Below are 20,670 nucleotides of genomic sequence, written 5' to 3' on the forward strand. Positions count from 1 at the left end.
TTTCCCATCTGCTATCTGTAGAGTATTTAACATTGCCCAAGTGTTGAGCCCTGTCTCCAAGTCCTCCCTCAGCGTTCGGTCCAAATTATTGTCAGTCAGATGTGTAGGTTTTCTGGGTCCATACAAAACTGCTGTAGACTATAGAATACCTTCAAGGTGTATCATTATAAGCAGACAATAAGCATGGCATGTGATAAGAATCGTTATATTTTATTAATAGCCTCATATTTTCATCTCATAGGTGTCATTTATTTTAGGGTATTTAATAGTTTGATTGAAAATGGTTTTGTCTTATTGAGAAAAGCTCATGGTCCTCACCTAACCTCATCTCCCATCGGGTAAGGCAAGTCAGGTACTTGAGGTCTTTCATTCTTCTTTGTGAAGGGAGGAGCTGGACCGCGTCCTCGGTGAACCTAGCCTATATGAGGACGAGAATAACGCACCACGCCAGACTTGTATCAGTGTGAATGCCAGGGGATGCTCAACATCTCCACACTAGGCTACATTCATTCTTATGGTCTCACATTCAAATCGAATATTGCTACTTTTAAAGACGTTTTTAGAATCAGAGGTAGATGTGTTTGTACTTTACAGTGTTAGTCCTGTAGAGAGTGGTAGTCCTGTAGAGAGCGGTAGATAGCTAGTTTTATGAAATTGTTTTATGCGGGCCCAGAGCATTGCATTGGCCCAGAGCAGTGTGCGCCCCATACTGTACATATGCGGAGGGAGGAGCAATAGTATATCTCTTGATTCCATTTCCCTGTCGTGGCAGCCTACCGAAACGTTACTGGAGCACCTTTTTACACATACCTCATGGGAAATCCCAAATAACGAGCACCTTGTGACTTTGTTTAAGTGCAAATTAGGAACCGCACGAGACGTTTTGACGGCAAGCGGCGCTTTGCAGAGGAATTTTTTAAAATAGAAAAGCCCGGTACTGTGCAGTTGCATACCCTACCACTCCACTTGCGCTTTATACGGAGAGGCTTTGACTTTTTCATCCTCGTTTCAGTCTCAAAACAACCGTATTCCCGTCCAAAACAGTAGAAGAACCTGACGGTGAGTCTCATTGGCACATATTTACTTTCAAACGTGTTCTACCCACCTTGCATGTCGCATTTGTGCGTATTTTTCTGTCCAACCTAGCCCCAGTAGCTGCATGGTTTGACAGATCAGCAGCGTTATGTAGGCTACAGTATAGCTTCACCTTGGCCTCCTACAGTGTGCGTGCTAAAATATAATTCGCCGCAATTACTGTTGTACTGTTGTTGTAGTGTTTATTTAATTTATTGTCTGATGTAGTTGTCGATGCAGATAGTCCGTGTGCAATGTGTTCACATAATCAACTGAGGGGCCTAACTTGTATTTATTAATTTATGATACTACACACACACACACGCACACGCACACGCACACGCACACACACGCACGCACGCACGCATCTGTCGATTATTATGCAGGTTGTGTGGCTTTGTGTGTAGGAGGTTCAAATATTATTTTAGCAAGTAAGTGTCATATTGTTCAAATCTGGTGCAGGTATGTTTGTAGCACAGTTGCAGCAAATACTTTGGCTAACTGCCAACTTCTAAGGGTTACAGTACAAACTACACATCACATTTGCTATGATACCGCAGAATGAAACGGATAATTCTAGGCCTATAGCTCCATGAATATTGATTTCTGACAGTCATAGGGCATACCAAAAATATGGGCCTGGGAAATATCATGGAACACATGACAGTTACGCACAGCCATATCATTTAGTCTCGTTTGGGAAATTCCTGTGTAATGTCAATAGCTTGGTACAACGTTACTTACTATTCTATTATAATAAATGTGTCTGTTTTCTTAGTGCTGTCATACAGTAATGTCCATTTAAATGTTGCCTGGCTATCCAAACTCTATGCTCTGGCCAAATGCAACACCACGCCCATGGACATTACAATTTCTTCTCCTCAATCAGTCAATAGTGTACAACTGCAGCCTGCAATTCGGGGCGTTCCTGCATCTGGTCATTCCTGGCTCTGCAGGAATGCCCCCCCCCCCCTCAAGCAAATCCATTCTAGACCGTCTGATTGGTCCCAGAAACAGATGGGTTGGGCCAGACCCAGAACACACATGGGTAAAGCAGCGTTTTGAAAATGTGTCATTGGCTTTGATACTCTGATTGGTCGAAATGATCCAATCACTGATGGCTTTGTTTTTGCACACATGGGGACCATTTCTAGTAGCCTAGGGTCCAGGAAAAATGTGGCCTTTTATAAGCGCATTTCATGCAATTATACATCATTATGCAGGACTGGATACTTTTGTAATACGGCACAACTGATGGAAATGACAGGCTACTTTGACACTGACCAACTGAGAATCTGAGATCAATAAAAACAACCTTGACTTGAATCCATCAATAGCCTGGACCTCGGTGTGTGTGGAGACACACATATTGTACAATAGGACAAGAAAATTATAGTCCTAAAAAAGCTTTTCAGTTTCACTGACTCGCCCAATAATGCACAGCTCGCTATGCGCTCGTGCCAAAGCCTACTTCTCTCTTGTTTTACTTAAAACAATGTTTGCTCAATAGGCCTATTTGGAAGTTGATTAAATATTAAGGTAGCTTAAAGCAGACAGAGTAGAGTCTTCTCTCTTCAGCAGGAGCCATTTTGCTTTCCAACCACATCTAGGCAATAAAAAAATAAAAAGCTATTGATCCTCTGTGGCTACATTATAGGACTACTCGGGTGCAGTAGGCTATTCTGAAAATGTCATTTATTTCTGAACAGACAGCAGTAATTCTATAACTTTGGCACATGTATTTACATTTATCAGGGGTGCTGCAGCACCTTCAGCAACATTCCCGCAGCTAAGGAAATGATTAAGTGCTATCAGCCAACCAGGCCGAATATTGATGGCGATGTAAATCAAGTGTTATCAAGTGTTAATCAAATGTTATGCTGCTGTGGCAGTACTGTTGATATTTAAACTAATTAGCTTGCTACACACGCTCGACCGGGCGCGCACAATCTCCATTAAGGGCAGACCAATGGACGGGGTGGGGGTGGCGAACTTGACGATGTCACAGCGACTTGGGGGCAGTGGGTTCAGAACAACGCCATACAAGTGGTAGGTCAAATATCAGAGATGCTGATAGCTGTTTACATTTGGGAGGGAGATATTTCCCAGCTCTATGATAAAACCCAATACATCGAGTCCTTTGACTTTCATCCAGATTTCCACCTACACATGAATCATTACCTAGGTGTTTAAAACTCTTGTCTTCTTTGCCTCTGTTGATTAGCCTTGGCCCTTGGCCAAATCAGACATTACACCATAAACATGTTTCTGAAAGCAAATAAACCCTGTGTGGGCTTTGGAATGTTTCTGTATGCCAATGATTTCATTTGTGTACAGTAACTCAGCCTCCTACATCTTGGGTTCTGTCACTTTCAGATGGGATGATAAAGGGGTGTCCTGACTGTCTGCGGTCACCAAAGATCCCATGCCACTTATCGTAAAAGTAAGGGTGTTCACCCCGGTGTCCTGGCTAAATTCACAATCTGGCCCTCATACCATCATGGCCACCTAATCATCCCAGGCTTCTAATTGGCTCATTCATCCCCCCCTACTCTCTCCTGTAACTATTCCCCAGTTCGTTGCTGTAAATGAGAATCTGTTCTCACTCAATTTACCTGGTAAAATAAGAGTTAAAGATACAACAAAAATGCACTAATGTGTACAGGTTTACATGGTTTATTATGTGTGTATTAGTGCATACTGTTGATGTTTAGTACGGGGGGATATCAGTAACTCCCTAGAAAGGCAGGAACCTAGGAAGAAACCTAGAGAGGAACCAGACTCTGAGGGGTGGCCAGTCCTCTTCTGGCAGTGCCGGATGGAGATTATAACAGTACATGGCCAAGATGTTCAAACGTTCATAGATGACCAGCAGGGTCAAATAATAATAATCACAGTGGTTGAAGATGGTGCAAAAGGTCAGCACCTCAGGAGTAAATGTCAGTTGGCTTTTCATAGCCGAGCATTCAGAGTTCGAGACAGCAGGTGCTGTAGAGAGAGAGAGAGTCGAAAACAGCAGGTCCGGGACAAGGTAGCACGTCCGGTGAACAGGTAAGGGTTCCATAGCCACAGGCGGAACAGTTGAAGCTGGAGCAGCAGCACGACCAGGTGGACTGGGGACAGCAAGGAGTCATCAGGCCAGGTAGTCCTGAGGCATGGTCCTAGGGCTCAGGTCCTCTGGGAGTGAGAGAGAGAATTAGAGGGAGTGTACCTACATTCAAACAGGATGCTGTATAAGACAAGAGAATTACACCAGATATAACAGACTGACCCTAGCCCCCCGACACATACACTATTGCAGCATAGATACTGGAGGCTGAGACAGGAGGGGTTGGGAGACACTGTGGCCCCGTATGACGATACCCCCGGACAGGGCCAACCAGGCAGGATATAAGCCCACCCACTTTGCCAGAGCACAGCCCCACACCACTAGTGGGATATCCGCAAAACACCAACTTACTACCCTGAGACAGGGCTGAGTATAGCTTATGAAGATCTCCCCCATGGCACAAACCTGACTACTTCATGAAGCTGTTTGAGAGAATGCCAAGAGTGTGCAAAGCTTTCATCAAGTCAATGGGTGGCTACTTGGAAGAATCTGAAATATAAAATATATTATAATTTTTTTTCACACTTTTTTGGTTACTACATGATTCCGTATGTGTTATTTCATAGTGTTGGTGTCTTCACTATTATTATACAATGTGTAAAATAAAGAAAAACCCTTGAATGAGTAGGTGTGTCCAAACTTTTGACTAGTACTATATTCACACCCTTGAGTCAATACATGTTAGAATCACTTTTAGCAGTGATTACAGCTGTGAGTCTTTCTGGGTAAGTCTCTAAGAGCTTTCCACACCTGGATTTTACAATATTAGCATTTTTTTTTATAGCTCTGCCAAGTTAGAAAGCCATTTTCAAGTCTTGCCGTAGATGTTCTAGCTGATTTAAGTCATAACTGTAACTGGGCCACTCAGCAACATTCAATGTCATCTTTGTAAGCAACTCAAGTGTATATTTGGCCTTGTTTATTATCCTGCTGAAAGGTGGATTTGTTTCCCAGTGTCTGTTGGAAAGGATACTAAACCAGGTTTTCCTCTAGGATTTTGCCTGTGCTTACCTCTATTCTGTTTCTTTTTATCCTAAATATCTCCTTAGTCCTTGCCGATGACAAGCATAGCCATAACATGATGCAGCCACCATCATTCTTGAAAATATGAAGAGTGGTACTCGGTGATGTGCTGGATTATCCCCAAACATAAAGCTTTGTATTCGGGACATAGAGTTCATTTCTTTGCACATTTTTATCAGTTTTACTTTAGTGCCTAACTACAAACAGGATGCATGTTTTGGAATAATTTTATTCCATACAGACTCTCTTCTTTTCACTCTGTCATTTAGGTTAGTATTGTGGAGTAACTACAATGTTTTCTCCTCTCACAGCCATTCAACTCTGTAACTGTTTTAAAGACACCGGATGGTGAAATCCCTAAGCGGTTTCCTTCCTCTCTGTCAACGGTATCTTTGTAGTGACTGGATGTATTGATACACTTGCATTGATATTTTAGTAATTTAGCAGACGTTTTATCCAGAGTGGCTTACAGTAGTGAGTGCATACAGTTTTTGTACTGGACCCCCATGGGAATCGAACCCACAACCCTGGCGTTGCAAGCTCCTTGCTCTACCAACTGAGCCACACCATCCAAAGTGTAATTACTAACTTCACCATGCTCAAAGGGATATTCAATGTATTTTTTTACCCATCTCCCAATAGGTGCCCTTCTTTTCGAGTCATTGGAAAACCTCCCTGGTCTTTGTGGTAGAATCTGTGTTTGAAATTCACTGCTTGACTAAGGAACCTTACAGATAACTGTATGTGTGGAGTACAGAGATTAGGTATTCATAAAAAATTATGTTAAACACTATTATTGCACACAGAGTGAGTCCATGTAACACATTATGTGACTTGTTAAGCAAATTTGTATTTAGGCTTTGCCATAACAAAGGGATTGAATACTTATTGACTCAAGACATTTCAGCTTTTCCTCCTCATTTGCCCCTCGGTCTCTCTCTGTATGGGGCAGTGGTGCTGGAAGCTTAGATAAAGTGAGATGGAGTTCAGTTATATAAGCAGGCTATGCAGTGCAGCCGATGTCCTGATCTGAATCCACTCTATTATGATGTCAGAGAGAGCAGAGAAGAGGAGACTACAGAGAGACCGTGACATACTGGGTAGTCAAACACGTCAAGCCCTTTCCTGAACAGTCTGGGCTGAGAGTGAAAGTGGGCAATGGGGCCAGACTGGAATTTGTCCGGATTCCATTACTTACCTCTACAATATCGACTAAGACTGGACAATGTACTGTCTTTGAGAAATATGATATTTTTTTGGGTTACAATGTTCTTCGCTTTGACAGTGAATGGTTTTCATGTCGACTTGACCTGAATACTGTGCAGCAGAGTTAGTCATCCCACACATGTCCCCGGAGTGCTCTCGCGTGATTGTCCCTGCTCATGTTTATGACTAATTAGATTATGTCACCGATTTATGCCATGCGCTGACAGGTTGCTCTCGTGGTCTCCGTTCAGAAAGGTGCAGGCAGTCCAGCACAAAATGCCATCAGCTGATCTGTATGTTTTTGCTCTGCGAATGACAGCATTTGGGGCACATCGTCTTTACAACGGATAAGCTTCTCTCAAAACATTTTATATCAAAGTCCATTTGAATGATTAAGATGAAGGTAATGTAGAGTTGGTCCCATAGATGTGAGCGGATAACAGTTGAGATTGTTTGACTGGCTAAACAATAGCCAGCGTTGTCTGTCCTGAGATATGCTCACATACCATTGTGCATCCAATTTGTTGATCCGCCGGGTTGAATTGAATTGGACTGACCTTCTCCCAAAGGCTTTAAATGTGCACTTTTGATAAATGAGTGTTATAACAGTGTGTGACAATGCCAACGTTTACCATTTTTATTTTATTAACACGGTTGACCAAAATGTCATCTTTCTCCCAGAGGTAGAGTTGAAACATGTCCTGGCCCGATGCATTAGAGGTTGTTTTGTGCAGTTACCAACAAGTGACTATCTTTAAGCAACAAGGTCCCCCTGGGGGTTTGTGGTATATTGGCCATATACCACAAACCCCTGAGGTGCCTTATTGCTATTATAAACTGGTTATCAGTGTAATTAGAGCAGTAAAAATACATGTTTTGTCATACCCGTGGTATACTGTCTGATATGCCATGGATGTCAGTCAATCAGCATTTAGGGCTCGAACCAGCCAGTTTATAATCCCTTTATACTCTCTTCACCATACTTCTGTGTTTGACACACTCCCATTGATTTCTAGTCAATAGTAACCACGTTTTATCCTGTCTAGCAACTATATTTCTGTTCATTTATTTTCTGTGAAATCTGAAAACTTTCTGAAATTTTAATCTCAATTCTAGATTAATCACACTTCTGTAGTTATTCCACTCTAGCAAGGACAATGTGTGAAGTGCACCAGAGTACACAAAGGCAATGTTATCAAAAAGCAGTATCCCCCATTATAGGTCAAAAGAGTATGGTGGTGAATATTCGTGGATACAAAACATTTTTCATACACAATCATGGTACCAATACTGGTTTCTATTTCACCAGATGTATTTCCTTTAGCCGATTATTTGAAAATTGCACACAGAAGGATAAGGATAAATTGCAGCCTGCAGTACCTCGGTCGGTCTTCAATTTGAGATACTCAGAGGGGACAGCACTGAGCTTGCCTGCAAAGTCACTTCCTAGAATAGCTTAAACTGTGCAATGTTTCCAAAAACTCCTCCGTGAAGCAAGATGGCAACGCACTAAAACGACACTTCCTGATCTTCAAATGCCCACTGAGACTTCACATAGGAAACAATGGGGTGACGTCATTGATGGCTTTGTCAATTCATTTTACGGTATATGGCAGTGGTCACCAACCAGTCGAGCGCAGTAGGTGCACTTGATTCAAAAGTTCCCATTTTTTTAGCCATTTCCTTTGTCTGAAAAGACAAACTCCACTTACCAGGCGGACCGGGAGATCTGTGGCTAAATAAATTGAGTGTGCCAACTGCGCTGGCCAATCGGATCGCTAAAAAAAAATGTGTGCCTACCTAAAGCTTCCATGACCCTGGCCACAGCTATTTCATAAAAACAATTACTATAGATAGCGATTTCTTTTAAAACAATTACTATACATAGACTATCAAAGAATAGCTACAGCAAAGAGCTGCTGTTTTAATGAGCGAGTTCATGTTTAACTTTTTATTCAGCACTGCCCCCCAAAAATGATTAAACACTATTACAAAACATAAAACGCACTTCTCTCTACTTCAGTTCGCGCTGCAACTGCATGAATGCGTAGCCAAGTGTATCGATAGCCCTTCGTTTGTACTATTATTAGCAGCTCGTTGTGTCTATTTTAATATCGAGGAGTATTTCACTTTCTCTGGTCATAGGAACAACGTGAATTTGTGCCTGAGGCAGATGTGTTACCGACTTGAGTTTCGCCATCAGGTCGAAGACAAGACGGTGTCCCCTCTCCTGGTCAGTCTCACCGGAGGAAAGGAAGGAGAGAGCAGGGGTCGTGAGAGGCGGACCCTCTGCTTATCTCTCCCTCCCTCTGCTGAGACTAATACCTTGTTCAAGACAACTGGGAACTCGGAAATCTCCGACTTCAGTGTGTTCAAGACAACTGGGAACTCGCAGGTGCTACACAAATTCATATATTTTCTAATCAAGTTTTTAAATATAATACGGTCTGAGAAGAACAATATTGGCAGGCCAGGCATGTAGCCAATATTCTGTGATAATGTATTAAACCTACTGTTCAAACCTCATTCCTACAGAACTGTTTTTATTAGGTTCATGTTTTTATGGTAGATCTCGGCTTGCTTTCTGACTGCAAAAGTGATCTTGACTCAGAAAAGGTTGGTGACCACTTGTCTATGGTTTAACCAGTAGAAAGGGGTCAAACGACATGAGGTCAGATGAGACTTAAATGGTTTAGGGTTGTCATTGTGACTCGCCATTGGCTGAGGTGAAGAAGGGGCTATTTACTGAGTGCGGGTTGTCATTTCTGTGTGACCAATGGTTTTCCTCAGGCACCATTTCAGTTGAGCTTCTACGTCACCCCAAGCTTAAAGTTGCATTGTGCAGAAACCGCTCCACCATTTTCTGGTTGTTAAAAGTATAATAGTTCACCTAATTTCAGTTTGTGACAAAATAAGATAGTATAGTGTAGAGAATCATTGTACCATCTGAACCTCTGAAATATATTTTCCATAACCACAAATATTGTTGTTTCATCTGTTTGAAGGGGGTGTACAAAACTGAACGTAAAAGACTCAAAAGCAAAACTTAAGAACAAGAAGCATATAAATAGCAGACATAGAACAGATCCACTACTTCTTAGACTTGCTTTCAAGTAGAATGACCGATCTATAACTCATTCTATGTGAATTTGGTCAGGTCTCCCAAAAAGTGACAAATTGTTCTATGTTGCTTTTCTTCTTGAATGCAATGATTGATTTTGGGCACCAAACTTTTTCAGCCCACATACAATGAACTTCATGAACCGTAGGTACCTGTTCACCTCTCAGTGTGAACTTGAGTGAAGTGGCGGCTGAGTTCCTTACACTACCAATGAAGCTGAACTTTGACTGGCTGCTTTCAGCCTGTTCATAGGACAACGCAGCCCTTAACTGCTGATAAGCTTGCCTGGCGTCTTTGAGATAACGCACACTACCACAGACGACAACGCGCCCACACAAACAGACCACTACCAACAAACCGTCTGCGTCTCGCCTTCAGAGGCAAATGTGTGGCTTTCCAAAGATTTTTTCGTCTCTGTTCTTTCAGCTCCAGCCAAGTTAAGCCAAGCCTCCTCTCTTCATTTCCTAGCAGGCAGGGTCCCCATAACTTTTCTGTCTCTGCTCGTTTTTATTTGCTTTTTCTTCTCGGCTGGGATTTCCATGCAAATGGATGCCAGACAGCGCCCTCCTCCACCTCTCTTGCCACTCCTAGTATGATCATGACTGCGAGACTTCCATGAGCCCACTCTCTGCCTCAGGGCCTCTCTCTCAATTCAATTCAAGGGGCTTTATTGGCATGGGAAACATATGTTAACATTGCCAAAGCAAGTGAAGTAGATAATATACAAAAGCCTCTCTCTCTTTCTTTCTCTCTCTCTGCCTCTCTCTCTCTCTCTGCCTCTCTCTCTCTCTGCCTCTCTCTCTCTGCCCCTCTCTCTCTTTCTGTCTTAATCTGTAGCCGACTTCAGCTCACAGGGACACGATAAGGTATAAAACGTCCCTTTATTGGACATGGGGAGTTGAGGCTGTTTTTACACATATCAAAAGCAGTCATGTAGCCCTGGTTACGACTGCTTGTTCCCTCCAGCTCTACAACCTCTTTCATGAGCTGGAAGATTTGGCGCGAGGCGCGGGAGCATTATTTTTGCCAGGGCGACGGCTTTACGAGTCGGAGTCCATCTGACACTGTCTGGCATGGGCCCATTTTAGTAGCCTCTCTGTTTGTGTTTACACACTGGGAGAGAAATGAAGTCGTGACGGATTTGCGGAGATGTCACAGGCAAGCAGAGTAGCAACCCTGAATGGCGTAGCATGATTCAGTATAAATATACACCGGTCTTCTCTGGCCTACAACTACTGTAGTTTAATCTGCTCAGAATAGCAATATCATCATTTAAACCACAAGTAGTAGTCTAATCTTGACTCTTTTTAAAATTGTATTATTATTATTTTTTTTACAAAATAGTCCCTAAGGTATAATTGTTTCCTTGTAGTCATGAATGCTTCAAACAGCAAGGCTCAGATCAACATGGCAGTGTCAACATAAATGCTATTGTTTTACATGGGTTTTCTGTATAAATAAACTTTTATATACCCCTATATCACACACTCACAAACTGCAAACCTTGTGTACAATTAATTAGTTAGAGAGAAGTCTCATGTCACTTTCATTTTCACCCCCTGTAGCTTTATAATCGTGGCAAAGTTGGTTCCTGTTTCAGTCACGTCTTTGGCCATGTGAACGTGGGTCAAACAAAACCACCCTAATGATTGGTTGACAAGTAGTGCCTCCCACAATGCAGGCGATTCCTGCAAGTTGCAGTTGGTGAGAAGCAACTGCAGTGAATTGAAGGCGACTTCATAAAGAACTGCATAAACTGTGATCACTGGAGTTTTGTCAAATTCCTGCAGTCGACAATTTTTATAACCATAATGCAACACACTTTAAAAGGCAATGACACCGACTTGACAAAAGTTATCCAATCGAACGCGCCCAATAATGCCTCCACATAAAGACCCTATGAGTATTCTAAATGTATAGATAGTTTGTAATAGTGGGCACTTTGAATACAGTGTTGTTTGACCTTAATGAAAAAAGCTTTTTCATTTGGTGTCATGTCAAACCAGACTGTGGTGGGCACTACGTTCTAACTATAGGATTAGAATGATTCTGACAGTTTACCCAAGTGTTTCAATGTAAATCACAAGTCAAATCATAATTGTAATATTTTGTTAAAAATAAGGCCTAGATGTTTTGCCCATATCGTGCAGCCCTACGTGGCAGTGTGGAAATACATTTTTGGTTGAAGTTTGATGGAACAGTATAAAACCATCAGAATGGAGAAAGACCCATTGAAGTCACTTAGAATGTATGTGGTCACACCCTAGGGTCACGCACTACTCATAAAGCAAATGTAGAAATTAAGAACCTGTCAAACACAGTCCTACTGTAAAAAAATCTGACATTTTGGCCATATCGGCTAGACCGAATTAAAGGGGATGATTAGAATGTTGGCAGCGGACCAAGTTCTATTCAGCTAATGTACCTTGCCATCTGTAAATAGGTCATCGTTTTATTGCTTAAATGAAAATTGAACTGCTACATTTGTTTATTAACATCCAATTATTATTATATATATATATATTTTTTTAATCTTACCCATTATTTTTACTTTGTCAAGAAACACTTACTCAGTTAGCGTGCCGAATCAGCATACTACTTCAGAACAATCATCAAACTGCAACAGAATGGGAAGGAAATTACAAACGAGCACGGAAGTTTACATAAGATGGCCACGATATTAGCTCTGCCCTCCCGGAGCCTCCACAGAACTGCCAATCAGGGTGGGGAGAATAAATGGGTGTCTATGGTGAAGAAACACGGCCCTTTTATTGCCCTGTCTTTGTAATCTTTCATGCTTCAGGAAATTTCGATGGACTTATTCCAGGAGCTGAGGGTATGGTAGGTCCCAAGCAGCAGTCCATCCACCTCTTCATTGGGCCTTTCAAATTTAAGGCCACTTCTTACTCTAGGCTCCTATTTAATTTTTAACGCTAACTGGCTAACATATACAAGGCCAAATAAGAGCTGCTTGTTGCACAGTCGGCCCTTAAAATAGAAACGTGGCTTTTCGTTAAAGCCCCGGCTCTTCACCCAAGACAGGCTGTGGAATTCCAAGTACGGGGAAGTGAATGGACTTTGGGATAATGCATGTGTGTGTGTGTGTGTGTGTGTGTGTGTGTGTGTGTGTGTGTGTGTGTGTGTGTGTGTGTGTGTGTGTGTGTGAGTGTGTGTGTGTGTGTGTGGGGAAGTGAATTTACTTTGGGATAATGCATGTGTGTGTGTGTGTGTGTGTGTGTGTGTGTGTGTGTGTGTGTGTGTGTGTGTGTGTGTGTGTGTGTGTGTGTGTGTGTGTGTGTGTGTGGGGAAGTGAATGGACTTTGGGATAATGCATGTGTGTGTGTGTGTGTGTGTGTGTGTGTGTGTGTGTGTGTGTGTGTGTGTGTGTGTGTGTGTGTGAGTGTGTGTGTGTGAGTGTGAGTGTGAGTGTGAGTGTGAGTGTGTGTGTGTGTGTGGGGAAGTGAATTTACTTTGGGATAATGTGTGTGTGAGAGAGTAGGCCTTATTAAGCTTTTACTGTGCTGGGCTATGACATCCTGCCTCCTTTTGACTGTCACTACAAGGCTTACATATTCATTTACTGCAAGCTGCTTCAGTTGGAGAGCGCCCAAGTTTTTTGATCACACTTCTGGCTCTCTCCCTTAACACATAGTCCCACATCAGTTTCCCTGGAGCGGTGGACAGAGAGATGTGTGTAAAGTATTCCTTTGGCTACAGAGAGAGACAGAGAGAATAACTACAGTTTATTTGTTTGTGTCTTGCACTGAAATACTGAAGTGTTGATGTTGTCCCTCCATCATTTTTTTGGACAAGACATGACCCTTTGCCCAGTGAGCCGCAATCCCAGTCCCAAGGTTCAATGTTTGTCTGACGAGAGACATCTGAAAGATGAACTTTCCGGAATCATATTGTTCAGCTCCACATGATTACACTCTGACTGAGTTTCTGTACATTCAACAGTAAGCCAAGCCTGGGGCAGTTACTGGTTATGTTTTGTTTTTATTTCTGTGGTGAAATAATCTCATAAACCACAGTAATTAATTGAACACCCACAGTAATTTATCACTATCACTGATATTATCATACGAATTGTGATACCAATTAAGGCATCACATGAACATGATACAGTATTGGTTCAAATTCTGCGTCAAAATCCCCCCGGTATGGAGATTATTTCCAATGATCTATTGTAGTCAGTATGCAGCGAATGGGCAACCAATGTACTCTGTGAACTGTGTTGATTGATTAGATAGGTGAGGGATGAATAGCTGGGGATAGGGCAGGGCTGGGGCTGGGTTGCTAGCCGAGGTGAGATCCTGTAATGAGGGCTTGCAGGAGTTCCCCTCCGGAAGATTAGCAACCGCGCTAGCAACCCAACCGGCGAAGGGGGCCCTGCACATAGGAAATAGGAAACTCCACGACACAAAACACTCCTATGTTTGTTGACGCTGCCGTGCCGCTGCTGCTGATTCTACCTCCATTTGTCATCTTGTCCCGATTGTTATCTCAGCTCTCAACTTAACCCCCGTCACTCCCTCCCTCTCCCGTCCTGCACACCTGTTATTTCATGCATCAGGTGACTTGGCTATGAGAAGGCCTCTTGATATTCTTTTGTGAGAGTGTGTGTGTGTGTGTCTGTGAAGAGGCAGTGGTTGGGTGCATGTCACAATGAAGTCATGGCTCAAGGGGACTTGGGTATGTTTGTGTGTGTTTGTATGCCCGTACGTGCGCATGTCTGTGTGAATTCCCATTGTGTCCTCATGGGTGTGGATGTATTTAAACAATTAGCACTTTTCCCGTCAAGAAATAGAGATTGTTGTTTGCCAGGTATACTATTACCAACAAGTAGAAACGTCACCGTCCGTGTCTTTGACTGTGACACACCATGACTGTCAAGGGTTGGAACCGGTTCAGGGAACAGAACCAAAAAAAACGGAATATAGTACAATTATTGGAGGAACAGAACCCGATCCGAAAACTAAAGAGATCTATACGGTTCCAGAACACAACTGTTATTTTAAAAGCATGGGAACCGGTTAATAAGATTATTTTATGTTCTGGGCATTTTTTTCCAGTCCCACATAAATCGCAGCAAAGTGCCTATGCAAAGCCCTCACTCTGTCACTCAGAATCTTATTCCAGCCTCTGCCTGCCAGCTGGAAATCTTTGCCTAGGTTACTATAGCCTACATAGGTTACTATAGCCTACATAGGTTACTATAGCCTACATAGGTTACTATAGCCTACATAGGTTACTATAGCCTACATAGGTTACTATAGTCTACATAGGTTACTATAGCCTACATAGGTTACTATAGCCTACATAGGTTACTATAGCCTACATAGGTTACTATAGTCTACATAGGTTACTATAGCCTACATAGGTTACTATAGCCTACATAGGTTACTATAGCCTACATAGGTTACTATAGCCTACATAGGTTACTATAGCTTACATAGGTTACTATAGCCTACATAGGTTACTATAGCCTACATAGGTTACTATAGCCTACATAGGTTACTATAGTCTACATAGGTTACTATAGTCTACATAGGTTACTATAGCCTACATAGGTTACTATAGCCTACATAGGTTACTATAGCCTACATAGGTTACTATAGCCTACATAGGTTACTATAGCCTACATAGGTTACTATAGCCTACATAGGTTACTATAGTCTACATAGGTTACTATAGTCTACATAGGTTACTATAGCCTACATAGGTTACTATAGCCTACATAGGTTACTATAGTCTACATAGGTTACTATAGTCTACATAGGTTACTATAGCCTACTGACGATATTACAAGTGTAATTCAGAAATTAGGAAGAGATGTTTAATCAGAGAAGAATGGATTTACTTTTTCACTACAAGTTGTTTCACATTGGATTTATTAACTACAAAAAAGTAAGATGTGTTATTAATTCTAGTTAATTCTCTTCACACACAAGTTTGTTAGTTGGCTGGCTAGCTAGCTAGCTAGCTAACGCTTGCTCTGGTCCAACGTTAAACCAAAGACATTCAAAGTTCCTCAATAGAAGCCGCTCGCCTCCATAGGTGTAATTCTGTGGGCCAATTCAGATAATACATAGTCATAAGAAGATGCCCAGCGCTTCAAGGCAAGCTTTCTCCACCCTCGCTCGCTCTCTCCTCCCCCTTAAAGTAGCATTTGCTCTAAACAACTTCCCTATACAGATTAAATCACGTACCCGATCCACAGCAAGTTGCTCTATCAGCACTGATTGCTGAAGTAATTTACTGTCAAGCTAAATGTAACATTTTTTGGGGGGGTATTTCAGAGATTTAAAGATGCATTATGCAGAAATTGCCCTGACATTTCCTGGTTGCTAAAATTGTAATAGTTCCTCATTTCAGTTTATTTGACCAAACAAGTAAATATAATGTAGAGAATCATTGTACCATCTAAACTAGAGGTCGACAGATTAATCGGAATGTCCGATTAATTAGGGCTGATTTCAAGTTTTCATAACAATCGGAAATCGGTAATTTTGGACGCCGATTTTGCCGATTAAAAAATAAAAAAAATAAAATAAAAAAAATACTGATACAAAAAAAAATATATATATATATATATATATATATATTTTAAATATTTTTTTATATTTTTTTTATACACCCTTTATTTAACTAGGCAAGTCAGTTAAGAACACATTCTTATTTTCAATGACGGCCTAGGAATGGTGGGTTAACTGCCTTGTTCAGGGGTAGAACGACAGATTTGTACCTTTTCAGCTCAGGGATTCAATCTTGCAACCTTACGGTTAACTAGTCCAACGCTCTAACCATCTGCCTCAGGAGGAGCCTGCCTGTTACGCAAATGCAGTAAGAAGCGAAGGTAAGTTGCTAGCTAGTATTAAACTTAATCAATCATAATCACTAGTTATAACTACACATGGTTGATGATATTACTAGTTTATCTAGCATGTCCTGCGTTGCATATAATCGATGCAGTGCGTATTCGCGAAAAAGGACTGTCGTTTCTCCAACATGTACCTAACCATAAACACCAATGGCTTTCTTAAAATCAATACACAGAAGTAAATATTTTTAAACCCGCAAATTTAGCTAAAAGAAATCCAGGTTAGCAGGCAATATTAACCAGGTGAAATTGTGTCACTTCTCTTGCGTTCATTGCATGCAGAGTCAGGGTATATGCAACAGTTTGGGCCGCCTGGCTCATGGCGAACTAATTTGCCAGAATGTTACGTAATTATGATATAACATTGAAGGTTGTGCAATGTAACAGGAATATTTAGACTGATGGATGCCAAACGTTAGATAAAATACAGAACGTTTCCGTATTTCACTGAAAGAATAAACGTCTTGTTTTCAAGATGATAGTTTCCTGATTTGACCATATTAATGACCTAAGGCTCACATTTCTGTGTGTTATTATGTTATAATTAAGTCTATGATTTGATAGAGCAGTCTGACTGAGCGATGGTAGGCACCAGCAGGCTCATAAGCATTCAATCAAACAGCACTTTTGTGCGTTTTGCCAGCAGCTCTGCTGTTGATGACTTCAAGCCTATCAACTCCCGAGATTAGGCTGGTGTAACGATGTGATGTGAAATGGCTAGCTAGTTAGCGGGGTGTGCGCTAATAGCGTTTCAAACGTCACTCGCTCTGAGACTTGGAGTAGTTATTCCCCTTGCTCTGCATGGGTAACGCTCCTTTGAGGGTGGCTGTTGTCTTTGTGTTTCTGGTTTGAGCCCATGTAGGAACGAGGAGAGGTACGGAAGCTATACTGTTACACTGGCAATATTAAAGTGCCTATAAGAACATCCAATAGTCAAAGGTATATGAAATACAAATGGTATAGAGAGAAATAGTCCTACAATTCCTGTAATAACTACAACCTAAAACTTCTTACCTGGGAATATTGAAGACTCATGTTAAAAGGAACCACCAGCTTTCATATGTTCTCATGTTCTGAGCAAGGAACTTAAATGTTAGCATTCTTACATGGCACATATTGCACTTTTACTTTCTTCTCCAACACTTTGTTTTTGCATTAATTCAACCAAATTGAACATGTTTCATTATTTCTTTGAGGCTACATTGATTTTATTGATGTATTATATTAAGTTAAAATAAGTGTTCATTCAGTATTGTTCTAATTGTCATTATTACAACTACATTTAAAAAATCGTCTGATTAATCGGTATAGGCTTTTTCTGTCCTCCAATAATCTGTATCGGTATCGGCGTTAAAAAAATCATCATCGGTCGACCTCTAATCTAAACTGCTATGAAATATATTTTCCATAACCAAAAATATTGTATTTTCAGCTGTTTGAAGCTGGTGTACAAAACCGAAAGCTAAAGACGCAAAAAAAAGTATAAGGCATGGAAAAAAAATGTAAGGCATGGAACTAGGGCACATAAAACAGATTTACCGCTTCATAGGGTTTTAATGAGTGACAGATCTATAACTCACTTTCTATCTGAATTTTGTTGGATCACCCAAAAAGTTACATATTGCAGCTTTAAAAAGGAACAGAAAGGAACAATGTAAACTGTACATTTTTTGGGGGTTACAGAACAGTGTAACGGGGAAGAAAAATATATGGTTCTATTCAGAACGAAACGATTATGTTCCAACCCCTGATGACTGTTTGATTTGATTTGCATTTACCAGGATGCCCATTAGCCGACAGCTTGTTGACGCTTCTTTCATATATTTATTTAGAGTGCCGTGTCATTACATGACCGTCATTGGTCTCACTTTCGAAGAAGAAGTTATTTCCAACCTAATTAATGCACAAAAACAGTTTAGAGCAATGTTTTATTTATTTTTCCTTTATTTAACTATGCAAAACCCTAACCCAGAAAACACTGGGCCAACTGTGCGCCGCTCTATGGGACTCCCAAACACAGCCGGTTGTGATACAGCCTGGAATCGAACCAGGGTCTAGCACTGAGATGCCGTGCTTTAGACCGCTACGCCACTTGGGAGCCCAATGTAGGGTAGTGTTGTCACGATACCAGAATTTTGACCTATACCAGGTTTAGTATCACAATACACAATAATATCACGATACTCAATACCAAAAAACGATACCACGGCAAAAAAGAAGGAATATTAGCCAAAGTCACAGAATGAACCTCGATCCAAAAATATGAAATCAGCTACTGCTCTGTTCAAACTTTGGCCAGCTTTTGAGTTTGAATTTCTATACATCAACATTTTTTCAGACTGCCATGTATGCATTAATTAGTCAATTATACAGTCATACAATCAATTTGACTTTGGTAAAAAAAAATAAGAATAAATCTAACTACATAATGGTAATCATTTATTTGAATGGTAAATCTCTATTGATAAACAGAGTAAATTAAGATGTCGCCTAGGCCTATCCATGATTTGAGTTACTGAGCTTGTTTTAGGTGATTTCACGGGGCTACAGATGACAAACAATCTGTTTCCCTTCTATTTGGGACTTATTTTATTGTACTGATAAAACAACATTTGCATAGAAGTAGCTAGGCTTGGGCGGGTATGCAGATTTTCATATTGTCATACCATCCTTCTCTTATACTGCGAATTATGGTATTACCGGCATAGCACACCAGAATGCTAAAACAATTAGCACAAACTAATAGCGAAATCACATAGACAATGTTAGCTAAATGCTAACGAGCGAAAACAAACAAACAAATTGCAAAAACAGGCAAATCCAACTCGTGAAGTTATAAGCATAGCTAGTCTCTACCGAATGTCATTTTCACTGAGTGTGGACATTTTCAAGTGAAAGTGAATGAGAGAAATTGCACAAATTAACAAAGTTGTGATGCATGCTTTTCTGAGGAAAGAGCAGCATGTGAAGTACACAGAGCAGAAATGAGTAGAACGCTAGTAGTAAGCACAGGGGAACTAACGCTTGTAGGAAGCACAAGGAAAAATGGCAGCTGTACAGCTCTTTGATTTCTGGCAGAAATCCATTATATGATTCACTGCATGACCAAAAGTATGTGGACACCTGCTCGTTGAACATCTCATTCCAAAATGATGGGCATTAATATAGAGTTGGTCCCCCCCAGCGCTAGCAGGGTCAAAATTTCACAAACTGACTTGTTGGAAAGGTGGCATCCTATGATGTTGCCACGTTGCAAGTCACTGAGCTCTTCAGTAGGGCTATTCTACTGCCAATGTTTGTCTTTGGCGATTGCATGGCTGTGTGCTTGATTTTATACACCTTGTCAGCAACGGGTGTGGCTGAAATAGCCAAATCCACTGATTTGAAGTGGTTTCAACAGGCTGTTGTGTAAATAATGTATCTGATAGCAAACATTTAGAAGTAAATTGCTTTCAAGTGTAACTTCATCAACTCATGTGCGCTGCACAACAGAGACTCACTGATTGATATAGAACGCTATGGACTCACCAGCTCGCTTTCTCCGGTTGTGCTATTTACAAACCAACACGTGAGAGTGGCTCACCTGTTCTGGGAGAACTACGGTAAGCTTCATCAATTAAAATAATGTGACAGGTGAAATGAAGAACGCAATCTGCTTTATCTCCTAAGTTATTGCACTGCTGGTAATAACTTTTAAAAAGTATCTACAAATATTCACAATTATTGAAAATCTTCAAAGAAATAGTTTTGACAGTATTGACAATATTGAAAAACCATCCTGTGGCTTTTTCCAAGTACCCCAGGATACAGTATATACGGTATACTGCCCAAGCCTAGAAGGAGCTTTCTTTATAAAAAATGTGCGCTGTCTCTTTAACCAGTAATGATGTCATTCACAAGGCAGTCAGTTCGCTGAGGCAATACTAGATAGTCTTTGTGAGAGAGAATAAGTGAATGAATAAAGTTTTTGGTGGCAAACAGCTTTGAAATAAGTACATTTTGCATGATGGTTTGCATATTAACAGAAACAAAGTACTAGGGTAGTTAATTGATATTAGCTTTAGCTGTCAGCTAGCAAGGAAAGCTACCGGTGTCTTCCATTGTAAAGTGTTCTAGCCTGTATGGACATTGTTTTGTGAACAGTAATTAAAAACCCTCTAGAGTCTATTAGGTGTGTACTTGTGCATTTTGGATGGTGTTATGCATCAATGTACAGTACGCCTTTAAGATTTTGACATATGTTTAAGTGCAGCT

At 41.0% G+C, this 20,670-nt stretch overlaps 1 protein-coding gene across 2 annotated transcripts in view; it reads left to right on the top strand.

Moving 5' to 3' along the window:
* Window positions 1-739: 739 nt before the first annotated feature.
* Window positions 740-20,670, top strand: part of LOC118367135 (thyroid hormone receptor alpha-B) — a 160,343-nt gene continuing 140,412 nt past the window's right edge. For both annotated transcript variants that reach the window (XM_035750224.2, XM_035750233.2), the window contains exon 1: window positions 740-1,059. The gene's annotated coding sequence lies outside the window, so the exon portion shown is untranslated. The remainder of the gene's footprint in view (window positions 1,060-20,670) is intronic.

Source organism: Oncorhynchus keta, chromosome 3, assembly GCF_023373465.1.
Source record: "Oncorhynchus keta strain PuntledgeMale-10-30-2019 chromosome 3, Oket_V2, whole genome shotgun sequence".
NCBI lineage: Eukaryota > Metazoa > Chordata > Actinopteri > Salmoniformes > Salmonidae > Oncorhynchus > Oncorhynchus keta.